Consider the following 9,721-nt stretch of genomic DNA (forward strand, 5'->3'; position numbering starts at 1 on the left):
AAAATCAATGTAGTCATGAGCTAACACAATCAAGTATTTAGTCTGTGTTTCCTAGATATGTGCTTACGATTTACGGTTCAATTTCCTGTCCAACTATATAGGATAGAAGGAACATCTACGGTTACTATAAATTAAATGTAATAAAATACACAAAACGAGACGGGTCAGTTAATACATCTTGAGCTAGGTTTCTGACGAGCAACACGTGCCATGTTAGGACTGTGCGGATTGTGCACGGGGACGTATTTTACTTTAATGTGATGTATATTTGTTAGTGATTTGAACAGTACAGGGATAATCTGCTTTAGCATATACATTAGTCATTGACGGAAGTCCATTAAACTGTCCTTGCAAAAAATTTGTTTGATCATAATATATTTGTAAAAGAAGAAAAATATATTATAAAAAAAGGAACCATTGAGGTAAAAAAGTTGCTGAAATCATCACTTGCCATATGTTAAGAACCATGATTATTTACATCCCAATCCAAAATCAACAGAACGGCCAAACTCTGGAATAAGTAAATATAATGATACACAGTTCTTATGTATATTTAATCTGTATTGTGTGTTGGCTCTTTTCCATGCTTATATGTTACGTATACCTGTATTTTGTAATTGACCTTTGTCATAGATTGAGAGTAATTAAATATAGGGCCCACCTGATTAATGACTTTCTTTTTATAAACAACATATTACAGTTAATATTTCCCTATAATTATATATTAAATATTCAGATCATTCCTAATGAAGGTAAACATGCTTATTTTAGTTTGAATTTAAGGCATTGGTGTTTCTCTTGGAAATTCCTGGTCTACGTGATGTTTATACGTACTTTACTCAGTTTTATAGAGAATCTTGACCTTGTTAACGCCTTCTAACTTTCTATCATTTCGGTGGTAATGTCCATTGAAGATACCCTTCTCCTAGTTCTCAAGTCTTGTCTCAAGTTTTTGTATAAGGGAGGAGTTAACAGACATTCTTGTTTTCTGTGATAACATCCAAAGTTGATATATTCTTAATGTTGCTCCCAGTTCAAAGTATTTTTTATTAAGTTATTCACTGGAATCAAAAAAGCGCTTGAATATTCTGAATTCATTTGGATCATATCGTCTTGATATATGAGAACATTGCCACAACGAGTAAATCGGTACTTCAACACGTTCAGTTAAATACCTAGCAAACAATAACATCTCCCTCATAAGGAAACGTGGTCCAGCCATCGGAAACAATCCTTAGCCAAAACAATACATTGTCCAGTCACTATGGCCTTTGACAAAAAAAGCCACTAACGACATGGCATTATTGATTTCTGATTGGCTTAAATTCACAATCGACAACCAGAAGTTAAAAAGGTAATTCGGTTCATGAAAAGTACCTGTAAAGTCATCCATGTGAATTTTTGTACAAAATAAGATATTTTGGTTATAGTCTAATGTTTCAGTTGGGGAAACTTGAAAAAGTATTTCAATGATCACAACATCAGATGAACAACTGAAGTTAAAGAAATTATTCAGAAATGTACATCGAAAAATGACATAATGTTTGAAATGTACGGATAAAATAGCTGAGTACCTCAGAGATTTCATTTAAGTCATTGCATGATAGATACGTGTTGACACTTGACTAAGAGAAATACTTTTAAGCATATTCTGTTAAGCATATGTGACTGAATTGTAGGTCCATTACCTAATCGGATGACAATATACGTGTCGACAGTCATTATATTTACAAATAAAGAAAACATGTTTAAAATTTAAAATAACCAGTACGGAGAGCACATATACTGAAAATGTGTCTTTATCAACAATCACGACTATTTACATCACAGTCTAAACTTAAGGGAACTGTAAAGTTCAGTTACAATCAAAGATAACGACATATTGTTATATTATGAACAAATCACGTACATCTGATGAACAAGGGTTATTGAACTAGGTATGCAAGCAAGTTTTGAGGTAGAAATTCCGCGTGGTTTATAAGTAAACATGAACATATCAGATTATCAAAACAATATTAAAACGGATGTAACACCAGTGCGGATACATTGTCTAATATGTGCGTTTTTCGGGGGGGGGGGGGGGGGCAGGGCACCAGACAGATGCCCCCCATAACCAAACAAAAATAAAGTGTTTTCATGTATTCTTGTATCCTCCAAGATGTATGTACTTGTTTAAATTATATAAAAGAATTTTGATCAAAATTTTAGTTTATAACTAAATTTTGACGGGGTATTTATTGAGTCCTAGCGTTTTCTAAAGGTAAGTAGTCCGAAACATGGGTCTTATCCCCATTTTCAGATTTCCTATCCTTCATGTTTGGTGATATTTGCCACGAATCTCCTATGTCACGTGTATGCTATGTGCATCAATGCTATAGTGTGTGTATGCTATATAGTCTATATGTAGGGACGGCAAAACTATTTGTCAAATTTGTTCCCAGTTGTCTTAATATATATATATATATATATATATATATATATATATATATATATATATATATATATATATATATATATTATTTTATTTGGCCTTTTCAAAATCATTTGTTGTCCGGGCACAATACAAATTAAGATATTTTTTTAATCATTTGCTATTTAGAATTTTGGCGAGACGAACGCTGAACTACAAGTTGAAATTAAAATACAATTTAGTGTTATATGTGAACGGCTATGGTGTGGCGTTTCTGGCATTAAAATATATTTCCAGAATGAGGCAGGCTGTATTCGAGTCGGGGTCCGCGCTCTCTTTACTCATTTCTGTTTCTCCCGATTCGAGTTAGTCCTCCTCTCTGTTATTTAATTTATACTCTAAAAGAAGTTCCAAAATGGTTTAGAGACTTGTTAGTTGGTTTTTATTGTGTAACTTAACAGTCATCGTGTTTTTATTGTATTGTGTATTTACTTAATTTGGGGTTTTCTGATTCTCTTTCGCAGTCCTGTCCACTTCGCGAAGCGCCTTGTAACAACCCCTGCAACGTGTATGCATCGTACTTTATCCAGATGAAGGCCTGTTGTTTCCATCCTAATACTTTAAATTTTCTATTTTCAATTGTGTTTATTTAAGCTATTTAGTTACCCTTGATATGTTAAGAGTGCTGGTTAGAGTGGAAAAAATAAGTCATATTCTTATACTGTTAAAGACATTTTAGTTATATTCAAGGGGAGTTGGAAACGTATGTCCGAGTTGAGGGATTTGGTGAGGACTCAGCACTGCCACCTCTCCTGTCATCCACGCATTATGCATGTATTTGAAGCAGAGGCTTTGAATTTTTAAGGAGCCTGGTTTAGCCCAGTGCTCCCATGCTCTTTCCCAATATATTTCTATATTTTCTTGTTCAACCTTGGATCTGATTCTTTTCGTAATTTGTTCCATTATCCATTTGTATCATTTTTCACATAATTCATGTGCATCCCTTTATTTTCTGACTAACATATCTTTTATATATTTGAACTTTTTGGGACTTCCAGCATTTTTGCAAGTTTATTATAATTATAAATGTAATGAAGGTATCCAAATCCCAAACATTAGGAAGGAAATACAAATGCTCGAACATGCTGATTACTGTAGTAACTTCATAAGAGACCCAAACTCCTATAAATATCTCGAAAAGAAATTTGAAAATGTCGGAATAGAATCAGGGTCTAGAGTTAACTACGACAAAAATGAAATACTAAAAATAGGTAACTGGCGGGTGAATCACCCCGGAATTCCCCCCCCCCACATCTAATCAAAGACCGAGTTAAAGCATTAATAATTTTCTCTTAGAAAGGAGAGGAACAAGAAAACTACAAAATTATGCGAACGAAAGTAGAAAACAATATGAATATCCGGGCACTTACGCCACTTTGCCTAATGGAGGGGGCCCAGTTGGCCAAAACATGTATGTATGCCAATATTAACTATGTCTTAAAATCTATAGATATAGAAAACAGCAAAAGATAGAATATATAATGAAATTATTAGATTTATGTGGGGTTATAAGACCCACTATGTCAATAAAGAAACTATAGAGCAAAAGAAATGAAAGGATTAGCCTTACACAGCCAAATATTATTAAAATATGCAAACATTTTAAAAGGTTTAAAAATAAGCTCTGTATCGAAGTCGCCCCGGGAATGGCTATGTATCTACTGGTTTGGGTTTACAATGAGAAATGGGGGGACATCACCAAGCGACGTGCCTATAGGTAGGACAATATGCATACAACATGCCAAATGCCCAAAACTCATATGGTGATGAGCTAAATGTCAAATATTATGCTAAACCAGAAGAATATTACAATTATTATTTGTTATAAACTTTTTGGTTGTCATGGTTTGGTGGGTATTAGTAAAGATAGATATCTTCATGAATTTCACAAACAGTGTTTGAGAGATGAACATAGAAGACAGACGCTTTAGTGGTACTGGGGGAGATACTAACAGAGTTGCATATAAGTATCAATTTTGATGATTCGAACATGAACAGAGTTTGAAAAATAAACTTAAACCACATAATTTAATCAAAGCCAGTCTAGAATACATTTGTCAGTGATAACATTGCATATATAACGAATAAATAATACAATGAAATAAATGCAATATTCTAACAAGAATGAGCGACTAATGTAGGTAGGTAAACGTTAGTTTCCTCATCAAAATTCCTAAGAAATACTGGTTGATATTCATAATGACAGTACACTATATGATTTCATATGTGAGAATGCTGATGCTGACAGTAATGCAAATGTTGACACCAATGCTGATGACACCTATGCTAATGTTGACATCAGTGGTGATGCTGACGCCATTGCTAATGCTGATACCAATGCTGATGACACCAATGTTAATACTGACACCAATGTTGATGCTGACACGAATGGTAACGATGACACCAATTCTAATGCTGACACCAGTGCTGATAACATCAATGGTAATGTTGACACTAGTACTGATGCTGACAAAAATGATGATGCTGACACCAAAGTTAATGCTGAAACCAAGGTTCATGCATGTGTTTGATGTTGCACAATAACTCTATTTCAGAGAGGTGAGCTTAAAGTGTCAATGCAATTGCTATTTTTGCGCAAAGTGATTTGTTTTCGGATACATATGTTATGGTCTTAAAAATTAATACGTTTTCTTGGGTAGTTATATTAATAGATTTGCCGCAGTCAAAGTTTGTCTATACGTATTTAATATTGTTGATTACCTTTTACAGACACCCAAATCAAAAACGCAAAATAATACACATATAACACCAACATACTTTGGTCGCATGGGATGCTTAAACGAATCTGTTTGCCAGTATTAGCACAAATCAATCACCTGTAAAAAATTAATTCCTTATACCATATTTTCAGTCGGATGCTGAAAACATGCTAGTTATTAAAGCACATCTGTGTATGATCTTTTATTAAAACCTCTGTCCATGAATACTACAGACAGATTATCATAGTGGCATGTGTGGTAAATTCAAGGTAGCTCCTCCACAAGCATGAAAAAGAATGGACCTAATTAAATATGGCTTTGATAAACCTGAACCTGTGTCATCCTGCAATTCTCGGATTATTTACATAACAACAGCTAGTACGTACCAGGAAACTCAATTGACAAAATGTTTAGCACGTATGTAAGTTTTGTTATGTTAATGCAATTAGTGTGTATATACGTAATATTTAGTGTATGTGCATATCATTTAGGTTTTATATACACATTATTTAATGTGCATATACAGAGCATTTATAGGTTACTGCATTTGCATGCGAAAATATGAATGAGTTTTTCTGATTATTACTGCATAACTCTGGGGTACTGTATTTCTGTTGTCATTGTTTGAATCATGCTGTTGGAAATGACACAAAAGACGCTATGTGTATATAAAAACTAAATAATATGTATATACGTAGTATTGAGTGTATATACAAATTATTTAGTTTTTATATACACATTATTTAATGCGCATATACAGATTATTTATAAGTTACTGCATATTATAAGTAGTGTGTATATACAGAATATGTAATTGGTACTAGTGCTACAAGCAGTTGTTTAGTAATATGCCATAACTATTGTTTCTTTAAATTAAAAGTGACAGAATAAAATGGAATGTGCTATCAGAAGGATTTAAATTTTAACATTATAAAGTATTCTATAATTTGAATGTTAGAGAGATTACAACACAGGGTAAATCTTACATTATACAATTACAGAGCACAATGTGCAATGTTTTCAAACTAGTACTTTTAACAGTAATTTCATCTGAATGAAGAATCTTTGTAAATAATCATTAAACTAATTTTTCCAGATCACTTCATTATCTCTTCTTTAATTTTAGTGATACTAGCATTTATATACTATACACTCTTTACTTTTTTCTATTCTCGTCTTACTGATCTGGCTCATCAATTCCAAGGCAGTGAATTACACTTGCACATACTGTATGCTTACAACTGCTTGAGGAAAATAAGATGCTTTTGTTTAAAAAATGGTACCTCCTATAAACAAAAAGCAAACGTAAATTACACTAATTTACTACAATAATGAAGCTGAATTATAAAATAGCAAACTTGGATGAATACAAGCAAGAAAAAGAAAACAGGGGTCAGGGTGTGCGTCTTTCTGCTTCTACGCCCATTAAATATCTTGTCTGTTTGTACCACACAATGGAAAATACCTGAAATGAACATAGAACAGAAAATATTTATATATATTTGCACAAAAGAGTTCGCGATAACAAATGGAAAATACGCCTTTCTTTAATAAAAATATTTATAACTACCTTTACAGAGTTTTACCAGATATTAACATTATATAATAAAACTGAATCCATATGTCTAAAGCATCGTCAGCTTGCTGTTTCATGGTTGTACCACTGGCCAAGGACTCATTTTTAAAGGTTGAACTTCTCATAGAACAATACTGTGTGCTAAGCAATACTTACGTTTTTTGCCATTTATGTGATCCAGAAAGTTGATGGAATATTTCACTACACAGTCATACATATTTCAGTAGTATCTGGATTATTAAAAGTATATAGCATGAATGAAAGTACGTGAAAAGTCAGTGCAGTGAAATATACATTGTAACATGAATGGATAATCTGATCTTCCTGCATCATAATTCACTTTCAGCCATCTGACTATGCGAAGAGGCCAACTCAAAATCAGAAGTAAAGAAACAAGGTTAATGCAGAAATGTAACAAAAATACCACAGTGTAGACAACTACAATATTACAATTTTTAAAGTACATTTAGCCACCGACGTACACGACAGTTGTGTTCCTGTGAGTGACAATGTAATTCGAAATAGAATAACTTGATATGTGTGGTTTCACAGCCGATAATTTCATAGAAACATATATAATTCAGTTAACTTTAATACCATTCGTTTCAGCTGTTTCCGAATTCAAATGTTTTGTTTTAAACAAATCATTATTTATTTTGTACTCTTCCAGAAAAATTAAATAAACTATTCATAAGAAATTGCATTAATGCACAAATTCAGGTAAGATGAAATGGTGTAGGTCGTTGGTTACCTGTGGCTCGCTAGCTGCTGTTGAGAACATTGAACATAAAGTCAATAATGATTGGTTTTCAACTGTACCTTCAACACGTTATCAGTTATGTCATGCTGAGGGAATGGAATTACATGCCTTTCCATGGACACACAGATGCAGCTTTTCACAATTATCAAAATGAGTTTATAGATGACTGGGCACTTCTTATTCAAAGGAGTTTGGTCGTTTGGTTGTACCAAGATGGAGACGATGGTGTTTTAGGATTTGTAAATCACATTAGCGCCATGGTTTCCGAATATTTTATGCAATCTTTTGGCAAGTCCACCAATATATGATAAAGGGAGAGTTACACATTTCCTCCTTTCTCCTTCCAGTGTTCTTTCGGTCTCCATTCTTTGTCTGGAAACACCAACATATAGTCTGCGTAACCATTTGCCCTCAATGTTTTGTTCATATGATCAACCTCCATCACCCAGTTTCCTCAAATCTAACAACGCTGTTCACTGAATGCAACAGAGTTCTCACCACTGATCTCTTCTCTTTAAGATGGTAGCTGAATATGAAGTTCAGATACTGGTATGTGTGGGTAGCTATGTGGTAAATGGTAACTTTTGTTCCCCCATCATCTATAATGTAAGCACAAGTATCCAAAAACAGTAACTTCCCATCTTCTTCCACTTTGCAAGTGAACTGGATATTTTCTTTAATGGAGCTGAGATTCTCTGTGAATTCGTCAATATTACATTCATGCATTATGATGAAAGTGTCATTCACATAACGGAACCATACATCTGGAGGATGGACTGCAGTGGAAATGGCTCTGAGTTCAAAGTCTTCCATATATGCCAAAAAAGGCTACACTGGTGAAGTCATTACTGCCCCGAACTTCTGCTGATAAACAGACAAAATAAGTAGCATTCAGGACCAATTACAACGAAGTATGTATATGTTCTAACGTCAAAGTAGTGCATATATTCTTCTCGGTATGTTTCGAAAGTCTTCCTTGGATGATTAACAAGGCATTGTCACCAGGTATATTGGTAAAAAGGGCACTTACATTACATGATACTAATTTGTCATATGATACAGTTATTTTTTCCCTAAATGACTTCCAAATTTTTAATATTTCGGACAAAATATGAATTTTGTTTGTTACATGCAACATGACTAACTAAATGACCCGGATTGGAATTTCCCCTATTGTACAGAAGGGTTTTGTCACATAGTCAAAATTCAGTTGATCAAATGACTTCAGTCCAGAAGTTATTCTTTTGAATAAGGCCTTGTGATAAGGTCGAACGCTAAGAATTCGTAATCTAATATGCTATAGAAAGGTAACTATTCTTAGTTTCATTTACTGCAAATGAATGTACCAGGTAACAATATTTACTCTAGTAAGGTTATATTGTTATTAAGCAAACTCTGACAGAATACATACCCTCCTTGATGCGATGCTGGGGTTGTTTTTGTAATTACAATAGATTTACCAGGCTTTGAATTAGTAACAATATGCAGAAAGAAATATTTATAATTAATATTACATAAATGAATGACATTGTCGGAATAAAGGTTTTGTTATGTAAATAAATACAAAGCTAACTTCAAAATGCATCCACCCACCTCTACGTATTGCTTCTTGCCCCTACATACCAGGCTTTACGAAATTAAAGACACAAGTTCATCAACTCTAATGATCTATATCGCATATGGTGATGGACGATCTCATACTCAGCTATTTGCGACTGAATACTCATTTCACCTAGATACACATACAGTTTCACATGGGCCTCGCCCGCCACTTTTTAATCCCCATGTAGAAGATAAAACTCTTTGACAATAGCCATCATCAATGAAGTGGAAATAGAGTACACATATCATACATACAGATGAACGTACCTAATGCAGAAACATATAAGGTTTTACATTTTGTGGTTATCCTCCCATTCCCGTCCATGACATAGTATGTTAAAAAAGATTCTAGCTATAACGTGCAACCCATTTGCTTGACTACATGTAAAATGCAGCTTTCCTTTGCAATTAAATGAGTCTTTTTATTTATTGCAGCTGCTTTGTACTGAAACCTAATACTTAGCTTCAACATCACCATTCTCCACACTGACACGAAAATGTGTGCAAATACAATGGAATTGGAAAGCCTCTGTCATCAACGTTACTGACTTACAGGAATGGAATGTTTGGTAGATAAGCTTGTCCAAACCTTG

At 33.7% G+C, this 9,721-nt stretch overlaps 1 long non-coding RNA gene across 1 annotated transcript; it reads right to left on the reverse strand.

The window, feature by feature from the left end:
- Nucleotides 1–6,921: 6,921 nt before the first annotated feature.
- Nucleotides 6,922–8,374, reverse strand: LOC149796928 (uncharacterized). The gene is made up of 2 exons (XR_016421482.1): nucleotides 7,518–8,374; nucleotides 6,922–6,996 (listed from the first exon to the last, which is right to left on the reverse strand). It is a non-coding gene; the product is annotated as an uncharacterized LOC149796928 (long non-coding RNA).
- Nucleotides 8,375–9,721: the final 1,347 nt, after the last annotated feature.

Source organism: Sinohyriopsis cumingii, chromosome 6 (genome assembly GCF_028554795.1).
Source record: "Sinohyriopsis cumingii isolate HCF-2022 chromosome 6, ASM2855479v2, whole genome shotgun sequence".
Taxonomy (NCBI): domain Eukaryota; kingdom Metazoa; phylum Mollusca; class Bivalvia; order Unionida; family Unionidae; genus Sinohyriopsis; species Sinohyriopsis cumingii.